The 26,501-nt window shown below is 35.2% G+C and overlaps 1 protein-coding gene across 1 annotated transcript in view; it reads right to left on the bottom strand.

The window, feature by feature from the left end:
- LOC145249683 (uncharacterized) overlaps positions 1-23,416 on the bottom strand; it is a 126,590-nt gene extending 103,174 nt beyond the window's left edge. The window contains exon 1 of the mRNA XM_080111480.1: positions 23,144-23,416. The gene's annotated coding sequence lies outside the window, so the exon portion shown is untranslated. The remainder of the gene's footprint in view (positions 1-23,143) is intronic.
- Between the last annotated feature and the right edge of the window lie 3,085 nt (positions 23,417-26,501).

Below are 26,501 nucleotides of genomic sequence, written 5' to 3'. Positions count from 1 at the left end.
GAAATTCGCTTTGAGGAGACTCATGCCAGGAGAAACTGTGGATTTTTTTTTTTTTTTTTTTTTGCAGAGCTGAGAAAACTTGCAATCTTGTTTGGTGGTGGAGTATCGGAACAGAGATATGCGTATGTGTTTGTGGCTGGCCTTTCAACTCAACACCTATGGAACACTTGCTGGAACGCATTTGAGCCATCATCAGAGATGAGGAGGACCTGGGGAAACCAGTTGTGATGGCAGTGAGATTCCCAGTCTGAGCCCCATGACCAATGGGAGATGTTTCCGCTGTGGCTGGCAGGGCCATTTCACAAAAAGTTGCATTGACACTGGGCGGGGACATGCTCGCTGTTTCCAATGCATGTATTGGACACTTAGCCCCTAATTGTGCAGGAAACATGTCAGGGGACAAGACGTCAGCACCACTCTGGTCCCCAGACAAGATATAAGTGAGGCGCAACCAGCAATGATTACGTAAACCAAGAGCATCCAATGCTCAGCTCTCCTTAACTTGGGCTGCTCACAAACCATTGTGAATGCCAGAATGTGTCGAACTTGGAATAAGAATAACATCAAAGTCACCACAATAAGTGGCAAAACTCAAGCATGCTGTGGAGTTGGAACCGTACAGATCCAATATGAACTCCGGTGAGATCATGGAAATCTATGTATTGCTGACATAAGGGGATTTACTGGGGTTTGACTTATTGCTAATATATGATGCCATCAAGGCACTGGGGGGAGTTGTCATTGAACGAGACAGGAGCATGCGCCTTTTGGAAGCCTGATTTCAAGGTGGACTATGACCATCAACAGAAGGCCTGGACTGCATCATGGAAGTGGACTGAAGGAAGGGCGCCAACCAAATTTAAGAATGGCCTCATGGAGTACCCCATACCTGACGAGGCTCTTGATGAATACGAGCAAGAGCTTGAGGCATGGATCCGAAATGGATAGTTGATCCCCGACCCTGGCGACAAGCTTGAACCTCCCAAAGGTCTGATACCCTTAATAGCGGTGCTTCAGCATAATAAGTCAAAAGTGAGACCAGTGCTGGACTATCGAGAACTCAACAAGCATATTGAGGCTTACACTGCTGATGCTGACATGTATATGTGAGTGGATGAAACATTGTAGCCATTCCAGACATTGTGGTTCCGGGGTCGAAGGTATTGACATTGCTTGACATGACTTGGCTTGGCTTTGGTCTGAATATGGCACCACAGATCATGAAGACTATTGTGAATGCAGTGCTGTCCCAGAAAAAGACAATTGAGGATGCAACATCACCCTACATTGACGCTGTGTACGTAAATGAGGATGTACAGTCTGCATTATGTGTCAGAGAAAAATTATCTCAGTTTGGCCTCAAGTGCAAGAATCCTGAACGTTTAAAAGATAGAGCACGCATATTGGGGTTGGATATTTGTGAGAAATGTGGCACCCTACGATGAACGTGTGGCAGTGGGGTTCCAGGTATCCCTGATGTTATTACAGTAGGAAGGCTTTTTTAACTCTTATTGATTGTGGACCTACATGTTTTGTGGTGTGGTGACAAATGACCTGGCCAGACTCGGTAAATGTTATTGTCCATCTTTTCTGAACAAGGTGTACCGGAAGAGGTCTTGACAGACAAGAGTGCCGCTTTTTGCAGCCAACAAGTCTGGCAATTGTTAGATGAATGGGGCACCGGATTATGATTGTGATATGCTCATATGCCATCAGGAAATGGCATTGCTGAAACGAGCCATCGTAGCATTAAGAGAATTGCTGCCAGACAGCAATGTACCATTACAGAAGCCACGTATTGGTATAACATCATGCTAAAGGATGAGAAGTCACCTGCAACAGCGCCTGCCAATGCTATACGCACATATCATGTCAGAGTAAAGGAAATTGACACTACACAGTCAATCGATGAGGGAACACATAACAGATATGGGATAGGGGTCCAGTCTGACAAGGCCAAACTATTTGCAAAGAACTTTGCAGCTAATTCTACCCTATGCAACAAAAGCCATCAACTCCCCATATTTCTTCCTATAACACAGAACACACTAGGTAACATACAAATATCTGTGCATGAGGTCCCCAAGCTAATCAAGAACCTTGATTCCAGTAAAGCAACTGGCCCTGATGGCATCCCAATTATAGTGTTAAAAAGCTTCAACCAGAACTTGCTCCCATACTTACGAAACTTGTAGAGGACTAGGATATATATATCCTAATGCTGTTATCCTAATCCCGTTACAAAAGAAAATAATGAAACAAATGGAATGAAGGAAACAAAAACTCAATTGCTTTCTAGAGCAATTGCTCTTGACATATCAAAGGTCTTTGACAAGGTATGGCATAAAGGCCTACTTCATAAGATTTCCAGCTACGGTATAACTGGAAATATTCTCTCTATCATTAAATCATTTCTCTCTGATAGGCTCATAAGAGTAGTGGTTGATGGACAAAAATCAGAGGCCCAGAGTATTAATGCTGAAGTCCCTCAAGAGTCCATCCCGGGCCCAACTTTCTTCCTGATCTACATCAATGATCTCCCTAAACACATACTTAAATCATTCGTTGACATCTATGCTGATGACACGATCATCTATGGCAATACATCAAAGGCTGTAAATGATGATGTTCTCTCTGATTCTCTCTCCTCTGATCTCACACACGTGGTTCAGTGGGGGAAGATGTGGCTGGTTACCTTTAATGCATCTTAAACCAAACTCCTATCTTTACATCATCAATGCTCTGATCCCGATCTGGCATCAATTGAAATGGATGGCTCTCGTCTAGGAGAAGCCCCATGTTTTGACAAGCTTCTGAGCTTGATCTTAACTCTTGATCTGAAATGGAACACGTACATCAAGTCTGTTGCCAAAGTCGCGGGAAAAATGGTGGGATCCTTCTACTGCTCCAGAAGATATCCCACTACTGATGCAATTCGCTATCTATATAAAATCCAAGTACGTCCAAGGATGGAATACTGCTGCCATATCTGGGTAGGAGCTGCTAAAAACAGCCTATCCTACCTTGACAGAGTACAAAAGAGACTTTGTGGCTTTCTCTTCACTGCAACCTCTCTCCCACAGAAGAGACGTTGCAAGCCTATCTTTGTTTTATCGTTATTTCCATGGCAGGTGCTCGTCTGAACTCCGATCTCTGGTCCCCCCTCGCCAATCTTTTATGAAAAACACCCGTCTAGCTGAATCCACTGTCAAAAACTTTCTCCACTTTTTATCTATGCCTAAATCAAAATGTAGATTCCATGAACAAAGCTTCTTTTTTTAGAACTGCACGCCTGTGGAACTCTGTTCCGTCTGCCTGCTTCCCACCTGACTACAACCTGGATGTCTTCAAGTCCAACGTAAACAAATTCCTGATGAACCGCCCCCTTAATTAGACACTTTATTAAATTAATGCTGAGATACATCATACAACTACAGAGGAAAGCAATGACTCATCTAGTGATGAGCTACTGACAAACACGATCAGTGAACCCTCTCCACCAGAGAGTATTTGTTATAGTTCGTCTGATGAGGCAGAACTGGAACCAGAATCAGAGATGATGAATGTGGCCCTTCGCAGAAGTGAGCGGAATAAAAGACTAACCTCTCAATGTTAATCAAAGAAGCAAGCGGCCACGTATTTGTGCATTGTGTGGCTGTATAAAAGGTAAATAATCAACACTCACATCGGAAACGTCCTTCTGTCCTGCTGGCTGAGAAGTCAAAAAGATCCCAAGAGGGCATCCGTAATCTTTTAAAGCCGCAGTTCTCGCATGGTCACATGACACACCTGCTAATGGAGCATGCCATACATGATAAAAACAGGTCGCTGGGAGGAGTTGGGAAAGCGTTATTCCTCAGGTCTTGTAGGCCCTAATGCCTGTCAATATCCATGCTCTTTTCCTTGTGTCTGATGCACAAGTAGCTCTGTCCTGCATTGTAAGTGGGAACCGCTAAAAAAAAATATATTTTTGTGGAAACCCGTATATCAGATATTAATAAATCCTTGCAGGAGATTAACCTCAGGTTTGGCGTGCTCCAGCATATCTTTTAACCAGAGGCATTACTACCTCTAAGTTCACACAAATGTTCAATTTTTGGGCTTATAGACCAGATTGGCTTAACCAAGATAGCATTAACTGGCCCGTCTCTCCCTTGCCCTGCCTAAACAGCAACAACAGGAAATTCATTTCCTGCATGTTCTCGGATGATGTCAATTCAGGCAAGAACTCCTTTCCTTTAAAAATATCTAATTTCTACATTATCTAAGGCAATTAATGTCTTAGAAAAGGTTTTGAGATTCAGTGAAAAGCTACAACACCAAAACATCGACTCCTAGAAAGAGCTAAATTGTTGCTTTTTCTCGCATGCAAAGCGAAACTTTTCCCTTATAATTGGATTACCTAAAACAACCTTCGAATACGTTTGCCCCTTTAAGGGTTACTACCCTTGGTTTATTCCTAGGTAAGGATGGTCTGATGCAGACCAGAACTCCGAAGTTCTTCCCTTTGAGGTGAAATTCCATATTCTGTAAGGAAAGAAGCACCAACTGATGAAACTGGTCATTAATGAAGCACATTTGATTTGCTGTCATATGGGAATAAATTCAACCCTCAGCAAATTGAGATTATCTGGTTTTTGGATCCCTCAGGGGAGACAAGCAGTGAAGACTTTTCTCTGTAGTTGTATTATATGCAAGAGAATCAATTCTCTACCTTGCAAATCCACATTGGGGTCTCAGCTACCCTCTCATAGGGTAAATTTTGTCCACCCCTTCAAACAGGTGGGTTTAGATTTTACTGGACATTTTTTTATTAAATGCAATGAATGAGACATAAAAATGTAGATCGTGTTGTTCACATGTAAGATCTTGCATGCTGTCCATCTGGAACTTTTACCAGACAGAGGTTTCTGTTAACCTTTATCAGATTCACCAATTTATATGGTGTACCCGCTCATGTGTATTCCAATAATGGCAAGTCATTTTTAGCATCAGGCATAATACATATTTTCTCTCCAACAACTTTAAAGAACACTTTAAGTCTATTTCGATTAATCACTTTACCATTGCACTTTATTTGGCTTGGCAAGGTAGAGGCATGGTAAAGGCTGATTAAAACAGTTAAACAATGTTTGACAAAATTGTTTGACAATTGTTGGGTAGGAGGAAGGTTGACTATTTCGAATTCCTAACTGCCCAGTAAGATGTGCAAAAGGCTATAAATGATAGGCCGCTCATGTTTATATCAGCATTGGACACAGGTCTTGATGTTCTGACCCCTAACCATTTTTTGCAGACAGACTATCACCCCCGCTTGCTAATAAATAATTACAGTTCTGAAGACTTGTGTTCAGACCCTGCCAATAGAACGGCACTTCTACATTCCCTTGAGTTAAGGGACGAACTTATTAATAAATACTAAAGTATCTGGCATAACGACTATTTGTTGTCGCTTAGGGAAGTCGATGCTAACATAAGGGACGACTGTCTTCCAAAAGTTTCTGTAGGCAAGTTTGTATTTGTTAAATCCCCAAATAAATCTTGCCCTTATTGGAGCCCAAGTAAAATACTTAGGTTGATCATCAGTAGTGATGACAAAGTTCGCTCAGTTTGCATACTAAGAAACGGGTGTGAGCAAATCCACTCGTTAAAGCATATTTAATCCTTAGAAGTAGAGTGATCCAGAATCTGCTCCAGCAGAATTTATTGAAGAAGGGGAACCTTTCTTTTGCTCTGCATGTTCAGTGGCTAATGACAGATCAGAGTCCATGGTGTGCTGTGACTCATGTGATAATTAGTATCATTTTAGTTGCATCGGGGTTAATGAGCAGAACACCATAGGGGAGTGGGCTTGTTCGAATTGTGTGAATAAAATGTTGCAATAAAATTCAAATTTCATGCTGTTTTCATCTAAATTCCGAGCTGCTGATGCTCGTTTTATTATTGTTTCTGGCTAAATGTAGTAGGCTTCTTAATTTAAAAAAAAAGATAATAAAGGGAGATAATTTAAATGTAAATAGTTCTTGCTAATTAGTGGGAGAATAAATTTCAGTTCCTCTTGTATAAATATATCTCATTCTTTATTCCTTTTCTTCCTAAGTGAAGTAGCGAAAATACACAACGGCGACTGGGTCGAACCTCAAATCTATTGATTATGAAAAGGGCTCCGGACTCTTTATAAAAAAATATTTTCCACTGTCAATAGTGGAAGTAATATTGTTCCTTTGAAATATCTCATTGAATCTTATCAGTAATTATAGTTGATTTAAGATCTAGTCACTTTGTTTCTTGTGACTAATCACTAGGGCTATGAAAAGAGCATATTCTATTCATAGGAAAGAATATTTTTTTTTACATAGGCATCACCACTTACCAAGGCCAATAGGCAACTCGAGGATAAGGGTTAAAGAGTGTACAGTAGAAATTGGACAATATAGTAATTGTTAATAATGGAAATTCGGTAAATTTGTTAACTTATATGGAACGGCTCATCAAAAACTTGTTTATGTTAGACTTGAAGACAACCATATTGTAGCCAGTTGGAAAGCAGGAAAATAGAAGACAATTCCATAGGCGTGCAGTTCTAAGAAATAAACTTTGCTCATGGAATCTACGTTTCGGTTTAGGCACAGATAAAGAGTGGAGCAAATTATTGATAGTGTTTTCTGCTAGACGGGTGTTTTTTGTGAACGTTTGGCGAGGGGGGACCATAGATTGGAGCTCAGCCGAGCACTTGCCATGAAAATAACAATAAAGCAGAGACAAACTTGCAACATCTCTTCTGTGAGAAAGAGGTTGCAGGGAAGAGAAAAGGACATCCCTATGAGGCTATGAAGTCTATTTTGAACTCTATCAAGGCAGGTCAAGTCCTTTCTAGCAGCTCCAGCTCAAATGTGGCAACACTACTCCATCCTTGGACGTACCTGACTCTTATATAGATAGAGAATGCTGGTGTGATATAGCCCTACTAATTACTAATCTAGACAATCTAGATTCTTTTGTATAAAATCATTTAGCGGCAAACACACACATATTTGAATTCAATAATAAAAAACTAACTATATTAAGTTAAATCCCTTGGGACAAACTTTGTTACCTGTCTCTTATTAACAGTTTTTAAATTCATTCATTTCAATTTAATAATGGCAAATTAATTATATTAAGTTAAATCCCCTGGGACAACCTTTGTTACTCGTCTTAATGCCAGTTTTAAATTTCCACATATATTAATAAATAAGTAATAAATAACCATTACTTTTTCCTCCTTTCCTTGGCAGTGTGTTAGAAATTTGACAATTACATCATGCCTCCCATTGTATTCGTTTTGGACCAATCAAATTGGTCAATTCTATTTACCGTTTCGCTTTTGAAGGGGTTTTTTGTATTTGGATGTTTCTTTCCACTTTCAATGAAGGCAGGTGAAATGTATGAATGGGACAGAATTCCACTCCAGTTTCATTCATGGAACCCGTACAAGAAGGACATCTGAAACTCAATCCTCACTTGGGGCATAATGGAGCCTCCAACTATCGTCTCTTGAGACATTTTATTTCAAGCTTAAATAATTAGGCATATTTTATTTAAGTCCGTTAATAACTTCCAATTTAGTATGAATTACTGAACTGACATGATCATTTAAAATGAACTTCTGTACTATCCTATATGCGAGGACTGGATCTCTTTACAGCAGAATGCATCGTATCAACCCCTACAATGGGTGTTAACTCTTATCTTCAAAGACAGATAAACCAGCAACTAGTTCTTGTTGAAGAATCAAATACTATTACCTTTTGAGATTGTTAACAGCTCTGTTTACAGAGGCAAAAAAGGGCATTCCTTTTTTTGCAACCAAGGATCAAATAAAATTTGTATCGAATTTTAAGGTAGGCCTTTGTTGCGTTTGCCACTGTCTTTGAAGCAAAAAGGCAGTTAGATAAATATCTAATATTGAAAAATTCGAAATAAGAAAAATGAGTTTGTTTATTATTTTATTGTACAATAATTATGTCAGTTTGAAATAAGTTAAACTTTTAAAAAAATTGTTAATGACCGTTTTGATTAAAAAACAAACAAAACACTGATGTTGGTCCACTGCTACGAATTCAGAATGGGCGCATGTGAACGAGAAAAGGCGAAAGTAGAATTAGGGAGGCAACAACTATGGGAGAACCCTGGCCCATGAATTTGGAATAGGGGCATATGAGCAAGAGAAAAAACAAAAAACAAAAAACAAAAAGAAACGAAGCTATAAGCAAGAAGACAAAAAGTCCATGAGAACTGGTACTGTTCCACTACTAGAGTGACCATTTTTGCTTTAAATAAGTAAATAATAAGTAAATAATACCTGTCTTGTAGAAGCGGGGATGGGGGGAAGCACACACACACACACACACACACACACACACACACACACACACACACACACACGTAAAGTGGTCATAGATTGGGGTATGGGCTTTTTTGTTATTACAGACGAAAGGAAAACATTTTAGGCAAACCCTCTAGTCAGATGGTGTGATCTTAAAGATGTCCAATAAAAAGCAATAAATAAAAAAATTTAGGGTAAACTAACAGACCGCCCGGCATTGCCCGGTCGTAAAATACATTTAAATATATTTTCATTGATCCAGATTTCGTATTTATTATTATACTAGCTGAAGTACCTGGCATTGCAAGATTGTATTTGATATATTTGAATATTTTATTCTCATACATAATTTTCTTCTTGGTTAAACAAAACATTAATTCATAATGGCTTCTTTTTCCATATCCTCCATGGGGTAGGAGCAGTGGGTGCATTATATTTTATGGACGTCTCATCAGAAGCCCTAATCTGCTTTTCTAGTTTAATCTTTTATCTTTTACTCCATCTTCTTTCAAAATATGATAATAGAATTGCAATTATTATTTTATATCATAGTACATATCTAAAAACTGTTAAATCTCCTTTTGTTTTTACTATTTAATGTACAATATATATAAAGACGACATTAGTAACCTATTCTGTTAATGAAATAATTAATTTCCAGCAGTGCATATTTGAACACTGTTAAATATAACTTTAACATTAATTTTGAAGAACCTTTACATAAACACCACTTTCTAACAGGTGTATAAAAGTAGAGATCTTTAGGACTTTCAATGTGTGAGCAACCAACATACCAAATTATAAAGTTTATTGTTTTTGAGCAAATTTAAATTTTATTGACTTTCGTTTCAAAATAATGGGCAAGAGAACTTCGGTTTATCTTTGAATGATTGCTTTCCTACCAACCTTTCATTTGTTGATTTCAGTCTTGTAACAGTTTTTGGGATTATAAATATCGACTTTTATAGGTTTTCAGGTATGCTGACAATGAATATCACAGTTAAATTTGGGGCTGATGAGTCATTTACCAGATATGAAAGCATGATATCCAACGTAAAATCTAATGTAATCCCTGGCAGCCATTTTATTTTAACAAGTGAGTAGTCAGCAATGCACATGCATGTAACTTAAGCAAACGACAAAGCAAATATTTTTTCACCTCCCCCAAGTGGAAAAATACTAGGGTGTTTATTCCGAAAGCCGTTCTTAACATGGGGAGATTGTGGGTGTTTAATCAATAAGCCGTTACGCATGCACATTACTAATTTTTCGGTGGTGAAAAATGGCTATCATGGATTACATTAGCTTTTACGTTGGATAACAAGTGTTTTCATACCTGAATAAACTACTGATCAGCCCCAAATTGAACTGTAATATTCGTTGTCAGCATACTTGAAAACACATAAAAGTCGACATTTCGAATGTGAAGGATGAGTTCTATTTAATGTAAAAAATACCGAAAAATGTATATTTTAGTCAGAGACCAATTACTAAAAAGTGTTATTGAAATTAATTCTTTTTTCTCAAAATTTAATGATCATTTTTATTTTATTAGTTACAACAATTTCTATTTTGTATTAAAATAAACCTTTATTTTGTGTTGTCATGATTTCCTAAAAAATATTTGAATTCAGTAAGTGTGTTAACTGTTTTTCTTTTCATAAATTAAATCACAGACTATAAATAAGTCTAAATAAAAAAATCCAACTCATAGCAAAGTTTCTTATCTGCATTTATGACAATATGTACGAGTCATTTTTTTTATTAGTATTGAAATTCAGACTACACATTAAATCATCGTCCAGGTCAAATTTTCATATTTTCTGAAAAAGTGCACTTTTCATGGCGTGTATGCTAGGAAAATGCTGAAACCCCCATGAATTATGTCCGAAACAATGTAGCTAAAGTACACAATCACAGAATCGAAGTTCTGGGAAATTGCCACAGTATATACTACTTTGACATATTCATCATTTTGTTCATAATAATGATGTTAGATTGTTTTACTACATTGAACACAAGAGTTGAATTGTTGTTCCTTTCACTTCATGTTGTTGTGGTACAACATTATCAAAAAGCCATTTTGATGGTAGTTCACATTCAAATATCGTATGCAGTTCAATAGGATCAATTAAGTAGCACTTACAACACTGCTTCTCTGGGCAGAGATAAACTGATTGTGAAATGGGTTGGTGAGGACAACTACAACCAGAAACCTGTTCATCATATCCAGGAACTCAGTGAAAACTTAAGTGATGCTGAACTGGCCTTAAAATCCAAGCATATCATGCAACAGTATAACATTGCCTTAGTGATGAGATTGTTATACATTGCTTAGTTAACGGTTTTTATTTGTAAAGTGACTTATTTTGTTTGCCATCTGTATGACCGTAGTGGGTTTTTAAAATTTCAGTTGACAACAAATATCACCAAATAAGACCATTCAGTCAGTCTCACACACAGGTTCAATCGTATGATTGCAATTATTTTTGTCTTCCATCTGAACTATTCTGTCTTCTCCATTTGGAAAGAAATGGATTTTAAATTGTTTTTTTTTTTTCCGGAAATAAAATTCTAATTTACTTTTCAAGAATTTAATTTTAATTCACTATTTTAACTGATGACGGTCATTGTCTTCTTCAAAGTTTTGTACTTTAAAAATGCTTCAAAGTTTTGTACTTTAAAAAATGTTGGCACTTATGCAGAATGTGAACCATGATATTGTTGCGGGGGCGGTCATCCGTGGATAATCGACCCAACAACTAACAAGGTAGACATGGGCAAAAAGTAAACAGCAAAAAGGCAAATAAGAATGACGGACACAGGTTGTTTGGTTAAAGACGAGGGTTCGCCTTTTATTTGCAAAGGAAGCAAATAATCGTATGATGGTTGAAGGTCGCACGTCACCCGAAGTTTGGAGAGCTAGAATAGGTACTCTAGATGTAGCGTGGTTTAGGGTTGCTTGCTGGGTCTGGAACGATCGGCTGGACGTCAGGGTGATCCGGAATGAACAGTAGACACTGAGAATGAGGTGGTCAGTGTTAAGGAACAGAAGACACTGAGAGTGTAGGGATCAGTGTTAAGGAAATGGACGGTCGGTAGGAAGCAAGGTTGCAGACCGGAGGAGCGAGGTGTAAGTGAGGTTGCAGGCCGGAGGAGCAAGGTGCAAGCATGGTTGCCGGAAAGCTGCAGGAGGAGCTGGAGGTACTAGAGTGAGCACCAAGGGCTGGAAAGACTGCGGGAATGAGCAGGAAGCCGCTGGAGTGGGCTGGAAGTGAAGTTCGCTGCTGGTGGGTCTCAGGTGGCAAGCAGTAGTGAATCGCATTAGTAGAAAAACTTATTAGCCCTGATTAGGGCTGGTTGTTTAGCCTGATAAGGGCTGTTTGAACTGCTGCTGAGACGGCTGGTGTTGCTGGGAATCCTTCGGTTGGTGGGTTCAGTCGACATGACTGGTAGCATCAGTTGTCGCTTCGGAAGCCTCTTCCTACTCCCCCGGCTGAGTCTGGCACCCGACTGAAACTCTGGTTGGGCCGAAGCTGGCTGTATTCATTTGGCCAGCATGATGTTAGAGGCGTCGCTCCCAATAAGACAAGCAAACGACTCTAATTAATTCTAGAACAAAATTTATGCAATCAAAAGAAGCTTGGGAGTTTGTTGATTCCATTTAAATTAATTTCGTCTAAAAAGTAAAAAGTCAATTGCCTGAATTATTGGTGTTTTGTTTGATATATTTAAATTCCGACGTGCATAGCCAAGTTGATAATGAAAAGAAAGGGAAAATGAACGTATTCACTGAACCCGGATATGTTCATGCGTTTAGCTTGTGTTAGCCTATCGCGTCCTTTATTTAAGGGAAGGGAAGGCGAAGAGATAACGGGGGGGGGGGCGAAAAATGGAGGCGGTGATTTTGAAACTGCGACAATATGCATTAGTAGTTACATTCAATTTTCATCATATAACGGTGCCGGAGAACAAGAAAAGATTGCCGTAATATCTTTAGGACCCCGAAAAAGACTTCAGATTAAGAAATAAAACAAAATGGTGGTAGAAACCTACCCAATGTTATTGTGACATTTATTCGGCGGCTTTCTACGGCCATTTTGTTTCATTTCTTATTTTGAAGTGATTATCGAGTCTTCATAAGAAATCGCGGCCATCTTTTCTTGTTCTTCGACAGCGTTCAATATTACTCGTTTTTCGAACCAGATAAACATTTTACATTAAATAAAAACACTAAAAACTTATCTAGTTAGGTAGAAAAAAATAACAGCGGACATTTAGGAAATTGACCCCCACCTCTAAATTCCACAATTTGCACTCTTTTTCTTTATTCACATTAATCTCATCGATTACAAACTTTCAGATTAAAAAAAAAAAAAAAGTGCTCTTGCATAATTTGACCCTCTCTCGAGAATTCCGTGAAGCATAGGTTGAACGAGAACAGCAATCATCAGTTTAACCCGAGCATTGTTCAAATGTTGAAACGCTAAATTAACTTTTATTTATTTATTTATTTATTTATTCTTTTTATGTAATGTTTTTAGCATTTTTTCGGTGATGTTAAGGGGTGGGGCCTGATTATTTATTTATTTATTTAATTCATTAGCTGGGCGTTTTATTAGCCAATGAAAAGGCGCTATTGAAATGGAAGCAGACAACTTTCGAATTGGAAGAAAGTGAATAAACAAACAAACCAAAAAAGCTAACAAATTTAGTTTCAAAATCGCCAAAAAGATAATGGCAGGCACAGAAATAAATGTATGTATGTTAGAAAAAGAAATGAAAACACCAATGCAGATAATTTCATATTGTCAGAAGAAACTGCTATCAAAACAAATGAGGTGCACAAATAGACAGTGCAGACTGTAAGAAATTCTGCAGAAATAAGCAAGCTTTTTATTGGACGGTTTCTCCGCCCACGGGATTTATTTTAACCAATCAAATTTTATGTTATAACTAACTGCCGAGAATGTTCTCGGTGCCAAAATTCCCTTTTTCAGACCAGAATCCACAAAGATGCAGCGTTGTACACACGTGGATTTCTCACTTGAATCGAGGCAGCAAAAAATACTTTGTTGCTTTGAGACGTTTTAATGCCAAACGTGGAGCAGAACATTATCATTGCAATTACCAATGTCCTTAAGTAGAGCGAATTATATTTGCACGCTTGTACTACAATTTGATGTCTGTCAAAACGAAATTAAGGTCTACAGTTTGACCTGCTTGTCCGCCATTGGACTGACTTGAAGGACCCCTCGTGGATGCCCAGCTAGCAGTTATCATCTTAGAAGTCACCTCAACATCTCCAACCTGCGCACTACTTTGTCAGAGGGAATTCTACCCAGCCTTTATCGAAGACGACCTATTATTCCCTTTAGGGTCGTTAATGGAAATGCCTGTTAATACTCTTGTGGGGACTAATTCATTACAACTTGGGGAGCTTGAAGTGTCTCTTATGGGATATCAGCGTTCCTTTCCTTTTTCTGCCTTGTTTACAGATGATTTGAGGTTAAAATTTCAAGTGGACAAATTTGATGAGATCACGTCAAAATTGACTAAAGAGGGTTTTCGTCTTTGTCCTGGATACTCTGAATTGAATGGGTCTGCTATTCACGGCATAATTGGCCTGGACTTTATTCCACGGATAGATAATCTCCGGTTAATTAAATGTTTGGAAGGTTCTGCATGGAAACTCCCCAAGTACATAATTCCCTTCTGCGAGGGGGTCTAAATTTTTTTTATTTCAATGCAAAGGTTAAGGAAGAGTTACCGGCCTTTGATCAAGTTATTAAAGCACTACCTACATGCCATTCTTACTTAATTGATAGAGTACAATCGTGACCATCGTCATAGATGGCCTGTCAGCTGAAAAATGATGTCATCGCCATAGGTCCTAGCAAGCAAGGTAAGTGGAACACAGAGTGTCGATAATGAGCAGACATTTTTACAGAAAGCGTTAGAAAACTTCAAAATTGGATTAAAAAAGATAAACATGATACTTTGTACTGAAACTCATCCAATATTAATAATAAAAATATTAATAATAAAAAAGAATTGAAAGGGAGAAAAGTTGTTAAAAAGTTTTAAAAGAAAAGGAATACAATTTTATTTGTATGAAACTGAAGTTTATTCAATAGAAATAAATAAAAATGAACAATAGATATTTTTTAAATAAAAAAAAACAATATTTTAAAAATCAAAACTGAAAAACAAACGATAAATTAGTTTAACTGAAATACGAACAATAAATTAGTTTAACTGAAAAACGAACAATAAATTAGTTTAACTGAAAAACGAATAAATTAGTTTAACTGAAAAACGGACAATAAATTGGTTTAACTGAATAACGAACAATAAATTAGTTTAAGTGAATAACGAACAATTAGTTTAACCGAATAACAAACAATAAGTTAAAAATTAAATTCAAACAATTGTTAGTATAAACAAAGTTACTAAGGCAGAAATATTTTAAACATTGAATATTAAAACTTTTCAAAAATCTGTTGTAGAATTTAATTAAAAGTTTGAATTTTTCTTTTTCTGATATTTTTTTTTACTAATATTTTCATTCTCTTTGCGAAAAAAAATTGTTTATAAGGAAATTCGATGAACTCCATTTCAGCATTTTTTTCAATTTGCTGAATAGTGTGACCCTCATCACAAGAGTCAACATGAAATAATCGATTTCGATCAGCCAAAATATTTAAAGTTATGTACATGGCTAAATTTTCTCTGATGAATCGAATGTAAAAAAGAATCGCATTTTGTAAGTGTGTTTATAACTATATAATTATAAAAGACAAAATTATTAGTTATATCATTTGCGTATAGCAGAGAACCTCTGTAATACCCTGAAAGTAGCTGTTTAATTCAGCTATTTCTTCAACAGCCTCTCTCCCGGATATTAATTTTTTGCAGCTATTGCATTTCAGTTTTTTGAAAACTGCATGACAGCAATAACCTGTTAAGTATAATATAACAGGAAGCACTTCCTTGCATTGATTAACATCATCTTCTGTTACATCTATTTTAAATTTATAAACATGTAACTTTTGCTCCCTTGTCATTTCATCCCAGTTAGTTTCTTTTAAATTTTTCAATTCAATAGTTCGATTATTAATTGATAAGCTCAATTTTAAAACTGACAACATTCTGAGTTTTTTTAACATTCATGCACCTGACGTATCGATATATTATACTGATCTCCACTAAGTTGTCGATACTGGCAAAACCTTGCCTCAAGGTTATCTGTCTGAAACTTTCCTGGTAATATATACACTATGTTCAGTACATTTATACAATATTTAGTCAATTCTAAAATTGCGTAAGTAGTATAGTGCAAAGCAGTATGTTTCCTTTGTTAACTTACCAGTTCTTCCAGGAATGCTATTCCAAGTTTCTAACCAGTCACAGAACACATTTAGGAAACTATAATTATCACTATTTAATGTAAGTGGATTAGCATATTTATTACGAAGTCGACAACCTTTATATGGTGTTTTCACATTCAGTATTGTCCACCAAATATGGAATATTTGAATGTATTCGGCGATTTCTGCATAATTTGGCAAGCATTCCTGTTTTCCTAATGTTAGCAAACCTTTAATAGTATATTTGTTGAAAATTTGCAAAACCAAATTAACATTTTTCCTTTCAAAAGTAGTCGGAGAAAGAGCTTTTGAAGTCAACTTATAGCAATATTTCACACGTGATTGAGATTCTAGGGCATAAAGTTTATGTAAACTAGAAACTGGAGCAATTTGGATGTTATCTAATCAATGATTTCCATTATAATAACACTCTGGGAGCATCATGCATTTACGTTCATCTTTTTGGCCAAGCCAATTGTTTCTAATACATTTTAATATATGCACTGAGTCGAATAAGAAGAAAAGAGGGCTAGACGTTCTAACTGGATGGGGATATACAATTGAAAGCTTTGATGGGCTACAAAAGAAAGACATAGCTTTTTTATTTATTGCATTATTATCTGTTATAACAGATAATACCTTAAACCCTATATCTTCTAAGCCAATTATTACACGTTTAATTATGTCAAATAAGTTCTCAGCTAAAAGACATTTAGTTGGCATAACATGCACAACATCCTTATATTGCGAAAATACACTGCTAAGCATAAAAGCAAATGCACTTGTGGCAGGTTCATTGTTGTTGTTAGCTAAGCCAACAATATTACCACCTTTATAATCAAGATAAGATTTCAGATATATTTCATCAACAAGTAAAGATACTGTGATGTCATTCTGCATTAGTAACTTGAACTTACTTTTAATATAAATGAGAAAATTGTTATCGTGTTGTTCAATGACAGGATTCATAGAAGTTGATAAGGTTAATCTTCGAATGGTTGAATAGCATGGTAAAATTACATTTTTAGTGTCTCCTAACAGTCTGCACCCTCTAAGGGAGCAGTTGTATAATAAGGAAGAAAATACCATCATTTCACTCGAATAATTAACCTTATTCATTGTCATTATGTTAATTTGTTCATATATGAACTTAATGGCATTAAAATATTTAAATGATTCATCTTGCACTAATAGCAAAAATTATAAGATTAATTTTAATAAAGAACTTATATTAGAAGTTTTCATTTCCTGTTCTTCGATGTCCATTTTTTTCATGTTTTCCATCAAAATGTGCAGAGTATTTTCCTCTGTTACATGTTTAGGAATTCTATACTCCTCTATAGCACTCATTTCCACATCACTACAGAATACTCTAACGGCCAAGTCCGGTTCAATCATCATAGACATTTTTATTTTGGGGCATGGGCATCTCTTTATATGGCATATAATGATGGTATTGTCTTGCCTAATAGAAGTCTATAAACGTTAATTTTTTTCTAAATCATCAATATTATGGAAAGTTTTACGTTTCCGTAACTCTAACTCGTCAGCAACACTTTCACATAATGCACGCTTAAAAGCAGAATTTTCTAAACACATTTTCTTTGCGTTACGAGACTCTCTAAAAGTGGTTGATGACGATAAATAGGAGGGACAGTTTGGTAATATTCGAGGAATAGCACTATCCTTAAGATAGGGATTTTTTAATTTAACACTAATTGTCTTTCCAGTCCTTTCATCAAATGCTGATGCCTCTCGCTGTATGTCTTCAGGTCGAAAATGAAGTTCACATACCTAAAGAAATAATTTCAAAGAAAGTCGTACCATGTTTGACTTAATTAAAAAAAAGAAAATTACATGCAAAAAACGATAAAATAAAAAAATAAGGTAAATGTGCAGAATTAGTCTACCCTCGAAAAATCCTTTTAATTTACCACTTTTATAGGTTTTCGGGGGTGCTGAAAACGAAAATAACGTTTAAAATTATGGCAAACTGGTAGTTTCCAAGATATAAAGAGATGTTAGTTAAAAAAAGTGGGGGATGATTTAACCTGAAACGACCACCCACTTTATGGCCATTTTTTTTACATTGGCAACGAGCAATTTTTTTTAAATTACATTTTCGCCTCAAACAAGGCTAAGTGCCTCTTTGATGTAGGAATGAACACAACTAAACGTAAAATGAGCACCTACAGTTGAGCCGGCCCCTCTCCCCGACAAAAATTGTTTACACTTTTTGAAAGGGGGTGCTCATTTTACGTTAAACTGTGTTCATTTACATTGATTCCCAACCCCCAACATAAAGGTGGCCATACTTTTTTGACACAAAACTGCGAATAACATACAAAACTCGTAATTTCTCCGTTTAAAGTGGGTTGTTTATTTTCTTTATGGAATATACTTCCAAAATAAACTATTTAAATTGTTTAAAAAATAATAGAAATATTATATTTTTATTGCCGACATTTTGTAAACACTTCTTTAAAATAAAAAATAATATTTCTATTATTTTTTAAACAATTTTAATAGTTTATTTTGGAAGTATATTCTTCAAAATTCTGACACCTACAGGGCCACGATATTTACCATAAATAATTATTAATAAGGTGTTGGGATAACAAAAATGGCCATAAACTTTAAAAAAAAGTTTAATCTATTAATCTGATATAAATATTGCACAGTAAAATAGTTGAACTAAAAAGATAAATGATTTTTCTTATTTAGAATTATTTAAACAAGGATTCCGTTTTTACGATATCGCTTTTATTAAATTGTTAGGTGAAAGTACAGAATATTTTCACCATACTCCGCATTTTAAATAAGTTTCTAAATAATAATTCATTATTTCAGCACATAACTTAAATTACATGTAAAATTCATTTTTTATATACATACTTTCATTTTTATTTTAAAATACGTTCTAAAAAAATAAATAAATAAAAATAAAAAAGGCGCGTTTTTTTTTTTTTTTTTTTTTAATATCTCAAACATTTTAACACTTACTCTGCTATATTTAGATGGAGTAAAATCCTTTCTTTTTATTGCATTAATCCACTGGTAAATTATTTACTTTTTTTTTGGGGGGGGGGAATGAAAACACGGTAACTTTGGTCCATTTTCGTTGTTACCTCGCCATTTTGGAACTATACATCTCGACAGCATGTTTAAATTCATTTAACCCTCCAAAACCTTAAACCAACTTCCGGTTTAGTCATGAGACACGTGACCAAATTTCAATAGACCGATGTTCATGACGTCACCAGACTAAATTATAGTCGTCGCTAGGCCATCATATTACGGTAGCCACGGTTAAATCCTGTAGCTACTTACGTAGATGCGCTTCATCAATTTCTGAGGACCCTCCCAAAAAAACTCTACTGAACAAAAAGTCATGAGAAAAAAAACACCAAAAACTTGTACTTACACCTGACGATTTACGGTTAAAAAAGTAAAACATTCATCTTTTCTTGAAGAAAAAAAATGTTGATAAATAATTTGCAAATAAAAATATTTTCAGTCACTTTAAGGTAAGTTTTTGTTATTTTTGATTATTTGTAATTTTTTTGTTTTTTTTGTTTTTAAATTAGTCTGCGACTGTTACAAGCTCGGGTTAAACCGATGATTGCCGTTCTCGCCCGATCCATGCTTGACGGGAATTCCCGAGAATCCGGGTCAAATTATGCAAGAGTACCTTATGTTTACATGCTTCCTTCATTTTTTTATTTTTTTCTTCTTCTTCTTCTTCTTCTTCTTCTTCTTCTTTTTTACGCTTTTATTACGCTTTCATAATCGGCGAAGCTCGGCGATTAATGTCGTGTTCCGAGCATCACCGATCGGACGTTGAGTTACGTCTGGTTCAAATTATGCACAGGTACCGACTAAATGTACGACATTCGAGACCGCCGTAATGCCGTATTGCTTTTAAAATTTAGCCGGTAAAATGTGTAGTTTAGAGGCGTAAATTATTTGACAAATAAAAATTTATAAAAACTATTTATTTTTTATATGAAACACATTATTAGACCCAATGGTTGAAATAAAACCAGAAAAAAAAATCATTAAATAAATAAAAGATAATATAAAAATTCTATCTAAAAATAGCACAATACCATCTGCACAAGAATTAAAATATTATCATGCGAAAAAAAAAACGAATAAACATTTGACATTAAATAAAAACACTAATATATATATATATATATATATATATATATATATATATATATATATATATATATATATATATATATACTAGCAAAATTACCCGTCGTTGACTGGGTTCAAAAACAGCCTACAGGAAATGGACTCTGATTTATGAAAGTATGATAGGTTATGAAAAGGAACGGTTGATAGCTTCGAATTTGGGGGTATCAAAACCAAAGCAAAATATGATGAAAGTAAAAATAAAATAGATAAACCCCATAATTTATTATACCATACCTGTTCACGTTCACACTGAAACACTTATCACAATATTCTGTGGATCCATATTAAAAAACCTTGTTAAACTTTGTGACATATTTCCATTCTATGGAGGTCAGGTGCGAACGAACACCCCATAATTTTATTATACCATATTTCTTCAAACTGAAACATAATTATCAAAATATACTTATGCAGATAGATATGAAAAATCTTTATTAAAGTTTGTGCCTATTTCCATTCTATGGAGGCCAGGCGCGAAGGCAGACCCTACAATTTTATTATACCATTCCTATTTAAGTTAAAACATACTTATCAAAGTATTCTTATGTGCATCTATATCCAAAACACTTGTAAACCTTATTTTTTAATTTTTTATTTCCATACTTTGTGGACCAGGCGCGAACGCAGACCCCACAATTTTAATGAATCACCGTTCTGCCAGATCAGATCAAATATACCCATTCCTGTGTCTCGATACATCTTCTATCGTTATATATAATCAGTTTTTTAAAATAGTCAACCATATAGGAGCCTATTCGTGAACAGACACACACACACACACACACACACACACAGCTTTATATATATATATATATATATATATATATATATATATATATATATATATATATATATATATATATACTTGTTTATTGTTATATAAACATGCTCACATCCCGCTGCTACAAATAGCCACTTGTTTCAATCAAACAACAGATATCATCAGGCAGCGACTTGACTATTAAAAGTTCAATGAATAACATGCCTGATGATATCTGTTGTTTGATTGAAACAAGTGGCTATTTGTAGCAGCGGGATGTGAGCATGTTTATATAACAATAAACAAGTATTTTAGCTCTTTTTATTGAGCACTATCTAATAACCTCGTTGAATTCATTAGTCCATTACTTTTGAATATAAAAAAAACCCGAGTATATATATATATATATATATATATATATATATATATTGTCTGTATTTTTGAGATGAGGTGTTTTCATTGATTGAGATTGTCGGACTGACTTCCTCATCTTGGTTGTAATCGTCACAACGTTTCGGTCGTTTTGCCCTCCGGCCTTCATCAGGCGTTTTGTATCGAACTGGGGAACCGTTTGTTAGGAGTCTCCAAGCTCTGTTAGGCTCTGGGACATAGTTGCTGATTCTCTGTTTTGAATGCTACTTTTTCACTGCCTTCGTTCAGGATTGAACTGAGCACCTTTGGATAACTGTAAACTTTGATACAACGCACCTTTGGGTACCCGTAAACTTTGATACAACGCACCTTTGGGAAACTGTAAACTTTGATACAACGTCTAGGACCGCTCGGCCATATGTCACTAGAACAATTCTTAGTTGGTTTTTGTTAATGTTAAACCTATGTTGTTATTCAAGGTTTTCTCTCTCTATCAGAGGTGTCCAAATTGCATTCAGCTCTATGCTTGGTTTGCTCAGTAGGTTGTCATGTCCGAGCATGTGAGCTGTTTCTCACTTTCCAGTGGGTCTCTCTGTTTATTATTTTTACTTCATCCCATAGGGGGCGATGGTCCCCCCTCTCCATCCAGACATGGTTGGCTATACCCGATTTTTCCGTCTAGGCCGGAGGGAAAAACGGCCGAAACGTTGTGACGATAACAACCAAGATGAGGAAGTCAGTCCGACAATCTCAATAAATATATATATATATATATATACACACACACACACACACACACATATATATACATATATATGTATATATACATATATATATATATATACATACATATATAAGCCTGAAGAGTCCTAGAGTGGATGAAACGCGGAATATTCAGTGTAGCTTAATCGCCATATATATTTTATAACTTACTAACTAGCTCTACCTACGTATTGAGCACTTTTGAAGTAAATACATAAAGTTTACGCATAAATTTATACTTTCGTATATTAATTTTATGTGAGTAAATTAAGTAGTTGTGACAACTTTTTCGTACCTCTGTGGATTGTAATATAATCCTCAAATTTTTTCCACCTTTTTTATGGTGGGGATGCTAGATTAAAAAAAAAAATCGACCTTGTGCTCCCCCCTCCCGCCCCACGTGGGAGAGACAAAAATACGGGGATATATCTGGTGGGTTTGTATTACTGTACACATAGATTCGAAAAAGTTGTCAAAAAACAAATATATAACAAATAAATGTTATCAAAGGCAAGATAAGTTACTTTTCTACCAAACTGGATATATTTTTCGTGTTTTTATTCAATGTAACATATTTATTCAGCTCGAAAAACATACAGTGTTTACCGATGTATTGGAAAATTCAAGATGGCGTCTGATTCTCTCTTTAACACGGTAAGTTTGGGAAAAGGTGTTATAAATAAAAAAAAACTATACAAAATACTATTAAAAACCCGCCGAATATATGTCAACCTATGCCACGGTAACATATATTGAGCGAGTTTTTAACAGTATTTTATCTGGGTTTTTATTTATAACACTTTTTCCCAAACTTACCGTGTTAAAGAGAGAATCAGACGCCATCTTGAATTTTCCAATACATCGGTAAACACTGTATGTTTTTCGAGCTGAATAAACATGTTACATTGAATAAAAACACGAAAAATATATCCAGTTTGGTAGAAAAGTAACTTATCTTGCTTTTGATAACATTTATTTGTTATATATTTGTTTTTTGACAACTTTTTCGAATCTATGTGTACAGTAATACAAACCCTATCTGGTTTTCGGGATATGATCATAGTGTGGTACTGGTATGCATATAAATAATTCAAAATGTAGTATCCGTTCCATTTTGTGAAGCCATCCTCCCAAGAATTACCTTCTTTATTCAAGGGAGAGTTTATTGCTTGAGACTCTCTTGTTCCGCCGGAAATATACAATTAATTCTATTCACATTGAAAATGGGGTTTTTTTTTTTTTTTTCTTATTTAAAAAAAGACATAAAAATCGTTTTAAAAAATAAAATTTAAAAAAATATATTACTTGCTTGTTTGAAGTCTTTCGGAATGTTGACGCTAAAACGTAATCAATAGTTTTGGGTTTTGGTATTGTTTCCCTGTAAACTTTTGACGCACGAGTTTATTTAATTGATTTGAGGAAAGCAAGAGGTGGTCTGATCGCGTAGCGAGTGTTACAAGTTAAATGAAATAGTAGTATCAGAGTAAAGCTAAGAAAATCCCAGCCGAGCCCACTCATTAAATAAATAAATAAAATGTGCAATAAACCGTAAACCACCGTTTACAACGCATCCTTCGAATCAAGCGTAACTCAGCGTTCACTCACTTTCTCCTGAGTCACGCAGTTCTGCACCAGCTCGTGTTTAGCCACGGCCATCGTAAGAGATGGCCTATCAGCTGAAACATGACGTCATCACCGAGTTCCTAGCAAACAAGATAAGTGGAACACTTAGATTGTCGATAATGAGCAGAAATTTTTACAGAAAGCGTTAGAAAACTTCAAAATTATCCAAAATCAAAAAAAAAAAAAAAAAAAAGAAAGAAAAAGATAAATAAAGAATACGATTATTTATACTCACCTAATATTGATAATAAAAAAGAATTGAAAGGGGGGGTAAAGTTGTTTGTTTATGCGTTAAAAGTAGTTGAACATTTCGTTGTATTATGGATTTGAAAGATTAGAATACATTCTTAATTTACTTACAATTAAAAAGAAAAGGAAAAAACACGATTTGATTAGTAGTGAAACTGAAGTTTATTCAATATAAATAAAAATTATGCAGGTGAGATTACGTATGTTGGAAGCAGAAGACAAATGTTGCAAAACATAAAAATTGAAGGCAATAAACAAATATTAAAATTAAACGATATTCTTTCTTTTTTTAAGTTTTACGATATCGCTTTTATTAAATTGTTAGATGAAAGTACAGAATATTTACAACACACTCCACTCCCCATGTTGGAAACATTTTTCTTATTTAGAATTATTTAATCAAGCAATTCAAGTTTTACGATATCACTTTTATTAAATTGTTAGATGAAAGTACAGAATATTTACAACACACTCCACTCCCCATGTTGGAAACATTTTTCTTATTTAGAATTATTTAATGAAGCAATTCAAGTTTTACGATATCACTTTTATTAAATTGTTAGATGAAAGTATTTACAACACACTCCTCATATTAAATAATAAGTTTCTGAGTAATAGTTTATTATTTCAACGCATGACATAAATAACATGCAAGGTCATCTTTTTATATCCATAATTCCATTTTTTTTTTAAACGCTCTGAAAAATGTGCACTAATAAGAAATAGATAAAGATTTGAAATAACGCGCGTTTTATTTATTTTTTTTTATTTTTTATTTTTTAGTCTCAAACATTTCATAACTCACTTTGCTGTCTGGAGATGGTGTGATTTTTTTTTATTTATTTATTTATTTTATTTTTTTTTTTTTTCGTATTCATCAACATATAATGTAATTCCTTTCTTTCAGAAGTGAAAAAACAGTAATTTTCGGTCCCTTTTCGTAGTTTCTGCATCGTGAAGGCATGTTAAAAATTTAACAAAACAAAACAAACAAAAAAATAATAAAAATAAATAATAAATAATAATAATAATATATACCTACTTCCGGTTACGCCGTGGGACACATGACCAGATTTCACAGGACTAAGGTTCATGACGTCAACAGACTATAAATTACGTTAGTTAATAATTGGCCATATATTACGATAGTCGTGGTTCAGCTGCTGTCTGACGTAACATGAAGATCAGCCAATCAAAACGCCGCGCGTGCACGCGAGTGCTACTCCCGAGCAGAAGACAAAAAATTGGATAAATATTGGAAGAGGATAAGAAAAAAAAAAACTATCGGCAACAGGAATGATTATATAAAATTGCTGCAAAAAGAATGTTAAAATCATTTTTTTCTACATTTAATATTGTGCTATTTTCTTTTACGTATCATTGTTATGATTTGTGGAATTTATTTTCATCTTTGTTTTGTAAAAAATTCTGCGGGAGTAAGCAGGCTCCTCATTGGTCGATTTGAATGCCCACGATTTTGTTTGAACCTATCAGATTGATTGCGAGGGTATTCTTGGCACTAAATTCCTTTTCAGCCTGCCAGTTTTCACACAGACAACAGGTCGAAATGGACGCATGAAAACTCACTCAAGGCTTGTAGCCTCAAAATCCCTTTGTCTCATTGAGACGTTTTAATGCCCAATGTGGGTGAAATGTTATTATCATTTGCAAACACCAATGCCCTGATGTTAGTCGAAATATTATATTCATTGCACACTGTGAATTGATTGACTTTCATCATTACTTATAATGCCTTTCAGAAACGAAATTAAGGTTTACATTTTGACCTTATCTTTGTCCGCCATTCGGACGGTTATTCACAGTGAACTCCATGATGACTTCCAGACTCTCAGCATTCATCCTTGTAAAGCATCACTTAACTCATCGACCTGTTGTAGTTATTCTTCAAACAGTGTGGAGTATCGTATTAGAATTGATGGCCCTTAAAGTTATTCCTCAGATTTTGGAGACCCTAATGCCTATCAATATCACAGCATTTTTTTCATGTGTTTGATGCACAAGTAGCCCTGTCATGAGAAAGCTTCAAAAAAGAATATTTTTGTGGAAAATCGTATATCAGATATAACCAAATCTATGGAGGAGGTTAGTCTAAAATGTGGGGTAACCCCTAAATTCAAATATGTTCCTTCGTCGGACAATCCAGTGGATCTTTTAACCAGAGGTATTACAACCTCAAAGTTCGAATAAGTGTTCAACTTTTTGATTTGTATACCAGATTGGCTAAATCAAGTTAGCATCTTTAGGACGTCAAAATGTATGTCCTATTGTTTACGTGTATGAGTTTGCATGCTAGACATCTGGAATTACTGCCAGACATGAGCACACACTCATTCTTATTGGCTTTTATTAGGTTCACCAACTTATTCGGTGTGCCCGCCCATGTGTATTCCGACAATGCTAAATCATTCTTAGTGTTGGGTATTATATTGTCAGACGTATTTGTCTTCGACGAATTTAAAGAACACTTCCAATCAACCACGATCGTTCATTATACCATTCCCTTTTACTACTTGGTATGGGGGAGCACGGGAAAGATAGATTAAAACTGTTAAACAATGTTTGTCAAAGTTGTTGGGTAGGAGGAAAGTCGGTTATTTTGATTTCCTAACTGCCCTTTCGGGCGTTCAAAAGGCCGTAAATGATAGGCCACTAACGTTTATTTCAGCTTCAGATAGAAGCCTGGATATTCTGACCCCTAATCATTTTTTACAAACAGGTTATCACCCCCACTTCCTTATCAATAATTATAGTTCTGAATATCTTTCTCCAG

Source organism: Euprymna scolopes, chromosome 28 (assembly GCF_053919585.1).
Source record: "Euprymna scolopes isolate OS-2025 chromosome 28, ASM5391958v1, whole genome shotgun sequence".
Classification (NCBI taxonomy): domain Eukaryota; kingdom Metazoa; phylum Mollusca; class Cephalopoda; order Sepiida; family Sepiolidae; genus Euprymna; species Euprymna scolopes.
The sequence above is the reverse complement of the archived record's forward strand: the minus strand, read 5'-3'. Positions and strand labels throughout refer to the sequence as shown.